At 39.6% G+C, this 14107-nt stretch overlaps 1 protein-coding gene across 1 annotated transcript in view; it reads left to right on the top strand.

The window, feature by feature from the left end:
• arhgef49 (Rho guanine nucleotide exchange factor 49) overlaps nt 1-14107 on the top strand; it is a 71485-nt gene continuing 57378 nt past the window's right edge. The window contains exon 1 of the mRNA XM_030757618.1: nt 1-279. The gene's annotated coding sequence lies outside the window, so the exon portion shown is untranslated. The remainder of the gene's footprint in view (nt 280-14107) is intronic.

The following is a 14107-nucleotide window of genomic DNA, read 5'->3' as shown; positions in this document are numbered from 1 at the left end:
AGCAAGAGGTCGTGTATCCGGGAGCTTCCGATAAAATCCCTCAAAATCGCACGAGGGAGGCACCGGAGTAAATGAACGGCCGTGCAGCGCGCGGTTTTGGGTCGGTGCCGTTACCTTTCGACCCGTACGGAGCCCGGTTCGTGTGCAGCTGGCACCGCGTTCTTAATTGTGAGGAGCTGCGAGGATTCAACCTGCTCTGTGACTCTGAGCCCACACGCCACAACCGGGACGTCTTCTTCTGATGTGATGGAGCGGGAAGCTTGCAGGGGATAACTTTGAGTAAGTAGCCTGCAGAAGACTAAGATGTATTTTGTCATCTAGATTAAAAGAGCAGTGACAGCTGATTGATCCTGGCAGCTGCACCACCAGTCAGTCACGCTCAGATTCACGGGAAGCGTGCCTGCCGTGATTTGCGTGTGCGTTTGGTCCTCAGCTCGTGTGACTGACCTGCACATAGCTGCTTAAAGCGTTTTTCCACGGTTACTATCTTTATACATATGCTCTGCTTTGAAAGCATCCCAGGTTAAGACACCTCTGTCAGCCGGCAGTCACACACAGGCTTAAATTTTGCATTTCATCACTCTTCATCCTGCTTTATGTATTTTATATTTTTGCTTCTTTTGCTCAGAGTAATTAATCCATAATTTATTACTGACAAACCTGCACGTCACAAACTGAGAGTTCTTGTTTTCTCAAACAAGCAATCCACTAGATTAACACATATGTCAAAATTGGTCATAGGAAGTAATATATTGACACTTACCAGTGCAGCTATTGCTGTGTCTATATTTTATTAATTGCCTATTGAAGCTCGGGAATGAAGTTTCAGCTTCAAGTCCTCAAAGAGTACATAAAAATGGAAATTAGAACTTTACAATTCACACTCCAGCAGCTTTAAAATATTGATAGCTCCTGAACAGAGAAGCCAAGATGTGAAATTTAATGATGTGTATATAAAAAGCAGCAGATTCTTACATTCCAAAAACACAATGACCAACAAATATTTGGTATTTTAGGCTTTATAAATTAAATAAAAGATGATTTGATTTTGCAAACTGCACTTTGACTCATTCCAGATGGGCTAATACACATCAGAACTCTAATGGTTGTATTATTTGGTTTCTGTGGTGGAAAGCATAGACTCGCATGGAGGGCTTTATATGTGGCGCCTGTTGGTTTAATGGCAAACTGGGACAAACTCAGCTGAGCAGAATTATAGGGATGAATGTGTTTTATACCCATGATGGGAGCTTGTAGAACCACACAGCTACACAACAGCGACTGTATTTGTCTTCATTATCTGCTTTCTCTCTGTGATGCCATTTGGTAAATGAAATAGGAAAGCAGTGCAGTAATACCTTATTTCCCTTGTGGAATATATGGAGTCTCACTGCTTTGCCCTCGGGACTCCTTTAGTACGGCATTTTTCGGGATGACTGGGCTACAGCCAGTCATCCAGGCCATGACTGGAAATGCCTCTAGGATGGATGGATGGGAATACTGGCTGAAATCCAGAGTGCAATCAGATAATGTTGATGAATAAACTGTTACACTCTAGCAGCGGTTTTCTTTGTTTTCTAGGAATGGAAACACTGTACAGAGGGACCCCGGGCTTGCTGTGCATACATATTTCATGAAGATGGACTTAGTAGAAGGGCTTTTTTCACCAATATAAGAGTCACGTGACTCTACCTGAATTGTTATTGGTGTTCCCACAGAGGCACTTCCCGCTCGACGTGATTGACTGCACACTGAAGCCTTTTACTGCTTTGCTTGCACAGCTTTGGGCATGTTTTTTAAGGCAGAAGCGATTTAATCATTAAGCGAAATCACATTCTTGACTAATTGATTGCTTTTGCCGGTAAACCCTTGCCGTTACTGTCTCATCCATTTTCTTTCCCGTCTTGTGTGAAGGAATTCAGCTGAAGCTTTTTATTGAGACTCTGCCATTTTAAATGAACCTATCAGGAGTTGGTTTCCTGTACATATCTTTAGGCCTTATGAATAACATTTAAATCACCAGGTGGGGCGATGCATTTTAAAGGGAAGTGTACTTGTAGATGTTTCAGTTGGTTTACCAAAAGAATCTCTTAGCAACTTTGCATTGGGAAGTTTGGACTTGTGAAGTAAAATGCTGGCTACAGCTCGTATTTGTGGTCTTGCTCAGTAAAAGACTTCATACACAACTGATGTTGGCAACAGATTTCAAGCAAATTTAAAATAAACTCCCTCTGAGGGTGTTTATTGCTTGACAGACTTAACGCCCAGCTCTGCGAGAGATCGCACACTGCAGAGTCTCATAGATTTTCCTCCACAGTCTTGCTTTATTGCTCCCTATCTGATCTCTACATGGACTCAGTCAGTGCAGTGATGTGATGAAAGGCCAAGCGGTGGACCTGCAGACTCTCACAGCTTCATGCAAGCTACACACACACACACACACACACAAACACACACAGCCAGCTAAACAAAAGTCACTTATACTGCATTAGGTGAGTCTGTCAGGCTAATCTAGCAGAAATGCGTGGAAAGTATACTAAGGACCCTAAGCCTTTTAATATTAACGTGTACACTTGTGACAGGCATTGTAAAATACTGCCTTTGTTTTGGAGAAAGATCAGCTTGACTGGATAGGGTTTAATTACCTTCCATTTTCTTATTGCTTCCGATTTGGCACTTTTTTAGTCCATTGACTTCCAATTACTTTGTTTCTAAGTGATGATCATTACTGTGATCATTAAAGGATTAGGTTCTATGAGAGGAGCTGTTTTTTTTTGTTTTTTTTTATAGTATATACACAGTATATGACCAGAAAATTAAACAGTTTCACTGCAGTGGTAGGTTGCGTGTTATTACTGTTTATTATTAGCTTATTATCTTTATACAAATGTATACAAATACAAACATTTTGCAATATGTTTTCTTTAAATTTATTTAACAAGGACGGTGCATGCGACTGGACATAAACATGCCAGATTTTAGCAAAACTGCTCACATTCATAGTGTCTGGACAGGCTACATAAAACTATACAATATACAAAAAAACCATGCAGATATGTAGCAAAATACACAAAAACCCATGCAAATAAAAACAGCACGTCATACCAAAATATGTTAAAAGTGATCACAGATTTGGTTTGCCATTAGCCACTGTTGGAAACAAAATGAAAACTGTGGACATGGATCATAGCGATAAACAGCAGCTTGATTATTTCATGTGTGAACTGCAAACATTTGCATTATAGGAATATATTGGTATGTATGGTCCTCAGTTACCTGCTGAGGCAAGCTGTCAGATACAGTTGAGGTGTGGCAGCCTTAAGTTCACAATCAGTTCAAGTTCTTAAATGAACTTAATTGTTTAACTGTTCTTATTAATGTTTTGATGTTGTTATAAGTTAAAATCCAGGGAGTGAATCTGTGTGTTTATGGGTTTCTGAGTCAGTCCTGGCAATTTGTCCAAAATATACCCAGTCTCCTGGCCAAGGTTAGATAGGCTTCAGCCACCATGACCTTCACAGTGTAAGCGAGTATAGATAATAAATGGATGATTCATTCATGATTATGCCACAGAAATGTCTTATCTCCAAGATGGATTTTTTTTTTTTTTTTTTTTTACCAGTCAGGAGCTTACCAACACAGAAAATGTACATAAGAACCCTCTGCTTCATTGTTGGCACCATTTAGAAGGCATTCAGCCTTGATTCAAGAGCACACAGTGATTAAACCTGCACAGAAAACTGAGGAATTCTTAAAAAATTTTTCCAAGTGATGCACCAGAAAAGACCACCCACGTATCAGGGCTGATCAGAGCGCATTTATCAGGTCTTTCTCTTTGCTGTTGGTTTTTTGGAATTCAAGGCAAAAACAATGATGATAAAGGGAACTCTTTTGTCCCCTAAGAACCTCCTTTTGTTCTTTTGCCCTGCCTTGAGGATAAACTAGAATGCATCCCCCTGTGTCCTGTTAGAACATCAGTCACAGCTGCATGCACAGCCTCGTGAAGGCTGCATGCCTGACAGTGTGAGTAAGCATTCATTTGTCCCTCATGCTCCCCCTTTTTACCCGTGAACATTACCAACAAAGGCATTGTGCGTGGATGACAGTCTTGGATCCCCTATCCCAATTATAGACAACCACCAATTACCAGTGGAGCAATTAAGATTGAGGCAGCTGTGCCAACAATCACCTGCTTCTGGGAGACCATCGAGAAATGCAAGAAGTGAAACAGTTAATAACCCCCTTAAAGCTGGATGCAAGCACCCTCAAAATATGGCAGCGCGCTCTTGCCATTTTTGCTGTTCAAAGTCAGAGCGAACCATCCCAGGTGAACCGTTTTGAGTGATGCAGTTCAGGTTGGGTCATGCACAGCTATTTGTTGTGTTTTCTGAGGGAAAAGGAAGGCTGGAGTGAAAATGAAAACAGTTTTATAAGAGGCAGACTGAAGAGCAGGGAGGTCACTCGATAAAATGCTAATAGAAGTGCTTTGAGTCGGTGCACTGTCAAGTCTGACAAGGATGGGTGGGCTTGTTGGCTTCAAGATCTCTTCAAATAAGCACACATAAAGCACAGCTCTGTCTTACAAGCACTTGCACTCGCAGACACACATTCAGCAGTTTTTAAAAAAAAAGAGTGCAGTGAATGACATTGATAGTTTATCAGTCCCCTTCTCCACAAATATTTACTGATTCTGTCCATGAGATTCTGAACCTTGGGCACGATATGCTATCTACTCCTGCGTGTTTACATACGGTGTATTTTTGCACTTTGCAGGAAGAGTGCAGGACGCTGCAGGAGGCCGTCAGCATATAGAAGAGATTAAAAGACAGGCAGCACAAAACGGTATCATCTCTGCTTGCCTTTCTGTAAAAGTCACTGCACACCACTGCTGCACATCATACTGAGATATGCCAAGGTTTTGGTAAATCACTAGGAATCACCTTCTCGGTGTAAAAGGAAAAAAAAAAAAGTTTTAAATCTGTCAAACTGTGCTTGCCTGGAGCACTGTTGTTCAAGACCACTTTAAAAAAAAATACACAAATGTTTGATTCCTTGGAAGCAAAATAGAAAGAAATGAGGGGTGACTGAAGACTTTTGCACAGTACTGTACATTTGCATCAGCCTACGTAGGAGAATAAAAACAAAGCTGCCATTTCTCATTACACAAATTCAAACCTGTATTTTAAGACATTTTATTTGCTTACACCATATATTTGTAATGCCTATGTGCTCTCTGCGAGGTATAATCCTCTCTAATGTCGCATTCATCCAATAATATTATGTGGATTAGCCTGTATAATCCATTCAGGTTTATTAGTCTGGTAGTATTAACATACTGAAGAACAAAAGCTGCAATCCTGTTGCACAGTCAGTGCCATAATGGTATGCAAGAAGCACGTTTTAGGGTGTGTTTAATAATTTTAGCAAAAGTACAGTTTATATTTTCAGTATTTCATACTGCCTTTGTAGGGCGCTACAAAAATCTGTGTAAAAATGTTACTTTCTACATCCTTCATGTCTCTGCCTATTACCTGGAAACCTTTTCTGTGCAATTCTGCATGTTTAGTGACGATAAGGCAGGTTTCTAGTAAGTCAGACAAAAGATGGAGGTGGTTACATTAAAGTTACCTCAGCAAGCAGCAGCAGCAGGTTCCTTTCAGTGCAGTCATTTTTTTTTTAAAAAGCATAACCTCGCTGACAGCCTGTGGCAGCGTAAATGCTCCCTCAGCCCGTGCCCTCTCCACCTATCATCTGGTGTAACCATGAGTAAGGCTTCACACAGAGCTCCAGCTGTGCCCACTCTCCACATCCAACCTTTTTCCTTTCCCTCACCAGCAGCCATTTGTAACACTGCTCTCATTTTCTGTGCCTCTTTCTCGCTCTCCCTTCTCCTCACTGCATGGTCCAGTGATCCTATCTGTGCTGCCTTTGTCCAAAATTTCATTTTTCTCCCATCCAACCAGTTTTCTTTTTCTCTTTTTCTCCTGCTGATAAGAAAAACACTGGAAACAATTGACTCTCCATTAACATCAGTGTTATTTTTTTTTCCACAAAGAGTGGGGCAACGGGTCATTGAGACAAAGTACCAGCTGGGTGTCCATACAAGAGGGGATAGCTTGACGTCAACTACTTTGCAGTAGGGTGATATAACAATGGATACTATAGACTGCTATAAAAATGTTGACATTTAAAAAATTATATATATATATATATATATATATATATATATATATATATATATATATATATATATATATATAGAGTTTTTCTTGATTGCTTTGATGCAGCTCTCACATCAGGAACGTCATTCTCAGCACTCTTAATGCAGTTCTCAGAACAGTTAAAGCATTTTTCATAACACAGACTCAGCTGTGCAAAAGACACTCAAACAGTCAAAACCTTTTTCACACATGCACAGTCACCATCTCTGTGATCATTGAATAAAAACCTTTCATCACTGTTTTCACTCACTTTTATCAAAACCTTACTGACTTTGAAAAGCGTACTAAAAAAATTGTGGGCTTGATGTAGAGTAAAAAAGTGTTGAGACGCAAAAATGAAATGTGAAGGATTTAATGTGGGTAAAGTTTATTTAATCTTATCTTATTTAATCGAGAAAAGCAAAATGATACTTGTGAAACTATATGCATCAGAAAAAAGAAATGTATACTGAGAGCATAGCACTAACTATTATATAATGCTGTAAAGTCACACTACATAGATTCAGCAGCCACTTTATTATGTTCACCTGTTCAACTACTTGTTAATGCAAATATCTAATGAGCCAGTCACAGGTCAGTAACTCAGAGCATTTAAGCCTGATGCAAATATAAACAATAGCAGTGTGTTAGCAGGGGGTTAATTTGTTACTACTTGAGAACTGCATTAGGAGTAATGAGAATGACTTTTCTGATGTGAGAATTGCACCAAAGCGATTAGAGAGTTTACACGGCGTTGCAAATCAATGAGCTGGACTGTGTTACGGTACAAGATTCAATCACCTTGATTTCAGGAGTTTAATTCACAAGATTATCCAAAACCTGAAAGTCAGTATTTTTGCAATCTGTCTATCTGTCAAGCTACAGTATAAATATCTCAGCCAATCAAGAGAAACTGCAATTTTAATAATGAGTAATTTTTTCATTAACGTCTGCTACCCTGTACTTCATTAGTAAGGCCCCAGTCACACAGGCTTTGAGACCAGTTGGCAACCCCCTGGTAAACACTCATCACTAAGGAAAAAAATGTGTGTCCCCCGGCCGGTTGGCAAGTGGTTGCTGGAGGTTGATGCCAGTCACTGTGAAATAGATTGCTAAATCTGCAGTCACACAGACTTGGAGACCAGTCGTTGATCCCTCCTGGCATGCACAGCTCACTGAAAAAAAATGCGTATTCACCAACCAGTTAGTGAGCGGTTGCTGCCGGTTTCTAGGTAAAATCAGTCGCGAAGAGGTGTATAGTGCTGCGCCAAAAACCTCTTTGCAGTGGCTTTGGTCACTAGCATATTGCAGGGGCCTCCTATAGTCTCCACAGAAGACACCAGCTACTTGCCAAGTGGCACTCAAACTGCGACGAGTGCAACGCAAGCAGTTGGGACTTCTAAAACGTGTTGGTTGCAGTGGTAAGGCACAATTTTACTTGTGCCTCTTTTCCACTACTCAGCTTGAATCTACTCTACTAGGTTTTGATTGTTTTCCATTACAATTGAGTACTGCCTCAGCAAGGTGGCCCAAAAGTCCTGTGACATCATTTGTATGTAACACAAATACAAATGGTTACTCCTCTAGCTCCCTCTGGATTCTGTTGTCAGCCACCAAGCACAGAAATGTCTGTGTTGGTTAGTGTGTAGCCATTTCTGCCGTTCCTGGGTTTCAAAAACGTTGGGTTTCATTCTTGTGAAGGAGTCGTTCACGTCACATTTTCGGCTCAACTCCACTCACTTGGAACTGTGGCAAGTTGAGCTGTGTAAAAGTACTAGTGGAAAAACATCATTTGAAGGTGAACATTTTCCATTTCTGATTTTTTTGTTGCACTTTTTTTTAAGTTTGGCCACCACTTAGGGAGTAGTTGGCAAGTTTTTGCAAGCAAGTCTTCATCTGCCATGCAAACTATGAGTGGCAGCCTGCTAGTGACTACAGCAATCATAAGGAGGTTTCTGGCGCCGCACCCTCTTTGTGACTGATTTCACCTGGTAACAGCCTGCAAACAATTGCCAATTGGTCAGGAAATAAGCTTTTTTTTTTCCTTGGTGACCTGTGGTTGCCATGAAGTCAGTGATCAGTCTCAAGGCCTGCATGACTGGAGCAATCAGTTTCACAGAAACTTGCAGCAACCACTTGAAACTGGTTGGGGAATGACCATTTTCCCTTAGCAACTGGAGGTTGTCAGGGGGTCGCCTGTGAGAGGGAGGCCTAAGGAAGGACACATTAGGGAGAAGAACACAATATATTGCCAAAAGTATTTGCTCGTCTCCCTTCATGTTGTTCCCAATCGCTTCCACTTTGTTATAATACCACTAATAACTGTGAAATATTTAGTAGAGAGGAAATTTCACAACTGGACTTGTTGCACAGGTTGCATCGTATCACCGTATCACGCTGGAAGTTACTGAGCTCCTGAGAGCGACCCATTCTATCACAAATGTTTGTAGAAGCAGTCTGCATGCCTAGCTGCTTGGTTTATACACCTGTGGCCATGGAAGTGATCGGAACACCTGAATTCAATGATTCAATAATAATAATAATAATAATAATAATAAAATCTTTTCGTAAATTGTGAGAATTTTCAAAATCTGTCTTTTGTTAGAAATTTGGAACTGTTTTATTAAAAATATATAAACAGTCAAATAACCTGAATATAGCGGTTCAGTCCTTCGTAGCTATTAGTTTATAAAATGTGCTCACACAAAAGCAAAAACAAACAACAAAAACTCAGAACACTGCAGAACCCAAGTGAGGCACATATTTACTAAAATGATTAAAGTGTTTGGTAGCAGTAAAATTCATTTACATGTTATATGCTGTACAGGTTTGATGGATGTTTCCCACAGCCCCACTACATTACTACGTAAAATATTCTCACCTGATCAGATTTTTGTAACCACAAATTTCTAAATAATTCTGGTGATAGAAATCATTCATTAAATCCTCCGCAGAGAGAAGCCCTGACAAATGAACCACAAAACAAAAAGGCAAAAATAACATTGTGTCTTGGTGGATTTCTACCCAGGACCATTTTCCATTCATACAGTAAAGGGTGTGTGTGTGTGTGTGTCATTTTTTTCCCTCAGAGGACATTACTCTGTGTATGTGTGTGTTTTGCTGTTTGTGTGCGATGTGAAGCCAGATGCAGAATCCTAATAAGGCTGGAAGCCGCCGCTGCCTCTGCACCACCTGACAGCTCAAAGACCGATGCCTTTATGTTTGTGTTTGTGTGTGTTTGCAGTGCACATGTTTATGTCCAGCTTCTACCACTGGACTATTAGGATACAGACAACATTTTTACCATAAGACGGATTATCCTAAAAACAGCTGAATTGACTGCCTGTGTGTGCAGAGACGTTGGTTAATTGATCAGCCGTGTCTCAGAGGAATGTGTCTGGTTCAAGAGGCTAAAGACTCTGTGCTGATTTTCAACTTTACCTTTAGCGATTTGGTTGGTGAAATATGGATTAAACCACTACTCTCCATGTTCATCCTCTTTCTTTCTCCGTGTCTCTAGCTTCCATAAAGCGCTAAAAGGGACAGCGCCATTTTTAATAGAACTAAATAAAGCTAAAAGTAAGTATCAAATAAAGATTTGATGGGTCCCTCTGGTAATTTTTTTTTTAAATAACCTTGACTTTAAAATACATAAATAAATAGCCACCAGAGTGGTGAGAAACCAGTATACTCCTAGTTATAATATTGTACCAGTTCCCATATATACTCCTCAGCACTCACACTTTATATTTAACTCCACTTCATTTATTGCCTTTGCTTGCCAGGTACCTTATAATCCTGCTAAAGGAGCTTCTGTATAAATAAAAATTTTTATTACAATTTTGAATTTGAAGCTTGCAAAATTTGTGTGCTGTAGTCAGACAGTCGAATCAGGTTTGTTTGCCTGTGGATACACCTCCTGGCTGCCAGCGGACTTGTTATTCATCTTTCACTTTTTAAAATCATTTTAATTGTCTACATTTCCCATTTTCATGGTACTCGCCAGTATACTAAGTGTTCTTCTGTTTTATACAGTAGTAATGTGAAGGTCATAACTTCAAGTTCACAAACACATGTCTTTAGATGGCTGAAGAGGCCCATTCAGCACCTATGCATTTATATAGATTACTGTGAGGTGCTGAAAGTGGGATGTGGGAAAAGGTTTCAGGGGGAGCGCCGTTTGTCTGGAAGATCATCTTCAAGGAATGTGGCCTTCGTGTAAATCGTAAGATCGACTCAGAGACGTTTTTTTGGAGGTTTTTTAATTCTAATCTTCTCCTTGAAATGCTTTTTTTGACCTCCGGGTGCTTATTCACAAGCGTTTTGTTCAAAGAACAGAAATGGCTTTGGGATCCATGTCTTAAGCATTTAATCGCATTAGTTAAATGTTTGGACAGTGACACAATTTTCTGCTTTATACACTTAACACAACAGATTTGAAATGAAACAATCAGGACTGAAAACACAAGACTTCAATTCTATTGAGAAATTACAGCCAGTCCTCTATTTTCAGGAGCTGAAATATAATTAGAAAAATAAACATAACATATTATTAAAATCCCCCAATTTTTTTTTTTTTTTTTTAAAAACACTGTCAAGAATCCTTTGCAGGCAACAACTACCTGCAGTCTGAGCATCACCAAGCAAGGGGCTTCCTCATTCGTGATGCTTTGCCAGAGCATTACTGTGGCGGTCTTTAGTTGTTGCTTTTGCGTCTTTCTGATTTTAACTTTCTCGTCAGTAAGTGAAATAAATTTTCACTTGAATCAAAATTACGTGATTACCTTGGCCATTGGCAAGTAAAGACCCAATCAACTTAGCTGTGTGTGAGCAAAAAGGATAATTCTGACTCCAGAATACATCTGGCTGCTTATCACACCATTACTAAGCACTAATAACTCAGTCCCATTCAGAGCCATCACACTGCCTCCACTGTGATTATGTTAAGATGTGATCGTTCCAAGCGTTCTCAGTTATGCTTTTTTTTTTCTTGTCATTCTAGAAGTTGATTCTAGTTTCATCTGTGCAGATAGTACTAACTTACATTTTTTCAGCCAAGTTTAATCTGGCCTTTCCATGCTTGAGGCTAATCACTGGCTTACACCTTGTGGTGAACAGTCTTTTGCTCTCAACAAGTCTTCTCTTTATGGTAGACTTCAATATATCGACTGCTGAATATTGTGAAGGGTTGTGTGATCATCCACCGCTTCACAACAAGAAGGTCCTGGGTACAATTCCAGGCTGAGGCCTTTCTGTGTGGAGTTGGCATGTTCTTCCCATCCCTGTGTGGGTCTCTCCTGGTACTCCAGCTTCCTCCTACAGTCAGAATGAGAGCATGATTGGTCTACCACCTATGCAAGAACCATGTGAAAGAGAAATCGAGAGAGGGCACAAAAGAGCCACCAGGTGCTCAAAGTAAACCGCAGCGTCAAATGTTCGAACGGGCCACATACCGTAACAAAGACTTGCAGAAATGGAAGGAGATAACAGCGGCCATTGCATCTTATATATGCAAAGACCCGTCCCAGTTTAGACTGCTGAGCAGCAGGGCTTTCATGCATTGGTAAAAACACTTGAATCCAGGTGCACAACTCCTAGCCAAAAACACTTCACACAAGTTGAGTTGCTTCATTTATATTATGAGCGTCAGGCCAAAGTAGAAGAGAAAATCTTCAGCATAGTATACTATGCTATAACAACAGATATGTGCATGAGCCAAACAGCACACCCCTATACGAGGTTGATGGTGCACTTCAACCGAGACGGGACGCTCTGCAGTCGATGGTGCTATTTTTCTGATTACCATACAGGAGAAATGATAGACTCAGGGAAGCTCTATAAAATGTTACCTCTGCTGTAAAGTGTAATAAATAAATAAATACATTTAGTGTACGTTTCTGTTCCGGGCTCTCAGCATATAAAGGCAGTTCGCTGAGATTCAGCAGAAAGGCAAATATTGGTAAGCTTTGTTGTGGCACTTTACTTTTCATTTGCTATAATTCTAACTTGGAGTTTATTGTTTACTTGTCATAGTTTATATTTTTATTGCGAGCCTTATTTGCTGCTATCGGTTGAGCTTGGTTACATTTGTATTTTATGCACTAATATTTATGTTGGTCCAATATTCATTTTGGCTTTCTGTTTGTTTTCCAAAGATCTTTTTATGGTTATTTTCATATAATTCTGTCATTCAAACTTGGGGTGTTTTTTTTTTGTTTGTTTGTTTTTAGATTTAATATCATTTTGTTGTGAGCTTTTCACATACGTGTTTTGTTTTTATATTTAATAAATGTTGTGGGCCTTATATTGGTATGTCACATAGCAGCAGAATATGTTGGACCTTACATTTTTTTTTTATACATTAATATTAATATTTTTATCATTCATTTTGGAGAATCAAATTTAAATCAGCTTAGTTTTACTTATATAGCACAAATTCACAACAACAGCTGCTTCAAGGCGCTAATTTAAAATGTAAAAAAGAATCCTTTCCATGTGGTCCCCATTTATAAACTGTTCACTGAATTTACAGAATTATTTACTATATCGTGATATGTGCATGATCAGAATATAAAATGAGTCATATCAGGATATCAGAATCTTTCTCATTGTACAAAAGTATGCAGTCCCAATAAGTGCAAAAAGCGCAATCTATCTTATTAAATATTTTCATATTTAATCTATAGATATATCTATATCTGTATATTGCTAACAGATATATAGATATAGAAATAGCTGTTGTGTGTGTGTGTGTGTGTGTGTTTAATAAAACGTGTGCTTGTACATTTATTGCACAGTTGTTCACAGCTGAACAGTATTGATTGCGATATGAGATTTTATGAGATTTTGATCATATCACACAGCCCTGTTTCCCACTCTCTCCTCGGACCTTTGGTTGTATCACTGTCATTAAATATTGTTACACTAACCAGCACAGCCATGCTCGATACACACACAGACCCCATCCTGATGCTGAATTAGTGCCTCCAACAGTTCACAGCCGCTGCTTGTTATCTTTTTTTCCCCAAGTACAGTGCCATTGAGATTCAAAAAGCCTTCCCACTGAATATTCTGCATCATAATGCGTCTCAGCCAGCCCCCTCTTATTGATGTGTAAATGCTTAGGACGCCCAGGCTTCCTATTATTACTGTGAAGATTGCGACGGTTGAATTTTTAGTGCTAATCGCTTTTATTTTTGCCTCTCGTGCATCACAGCCTTTAGGAGCAGTTGTTTCCCGTGAAAAGAGGAATAACAGTGATCTGTGTTTCTTAGGCTAAGCGTCCCTTGATGAGTACGAACCAGCCAACATAGCTTGTGGTTTATTTTCAGATTTGGATCCACTGCACCACGTGGAGATACATTGCACTGAAGCATCAATATGTGACGAGCTGCATGTTTACTGTATCTACCAAGTAGTTAATTTAGGCTGAATATTAAGTGAGGCATCAATTTCCTACATGATTAAAGCTCAGTCTTGTTTCTGCATCTGTTTGGAATTGTTCTGTTTGACTAGTAATTATTCAGATGCATGCTATATAACCTGTAATGGAGACCAGGGGTTCCTATTTTAACCTACAGTTTTACTAGTTCATGAGTGATTGATACTGGAAGCTAAATGAAGAGGCACATTTATAATTTCAGGATTCTTTATTGAGCTTAGGAGTGTTATTTAAGTGACTGATGGGGAATGGCCATCCTACCTGTGTCGGAAAGAAAACCTTAATCAGAACTTATAATTATTCATCTTCTACACCTAAATTCTTGTTGCATAGTTTACTAAAAGAGTGTGTTATATAGAGATGTTAGCAGTCCTCACCTTTTCCTGGTTGTCTCTTTAGCAGGATGTGGAGCAAAAGAGTGAAAGGCACTCAGTCAGCTGCTTAAGAGCCCCTGGGGCAAACCAAA

Source organism: Archocentrus centrarchus, chromosome 21 (assembly GCF_007364275.1).
Source record: "Archocentrus centrarchus isolate MPI-CPG fArcCen1 chromosome 21, fArcCen1, whole genome shotgun sequence".
Lineage (NCBI taxonomy): Eukaryota > Metazoa > Chordata > Actinopteri > Cichliformes > Cichlidae > Archocentrus > Archocentrus centrarchus.
This window is presented reverse-complemented; position numbering and strand designations above follow the sequence as displayed.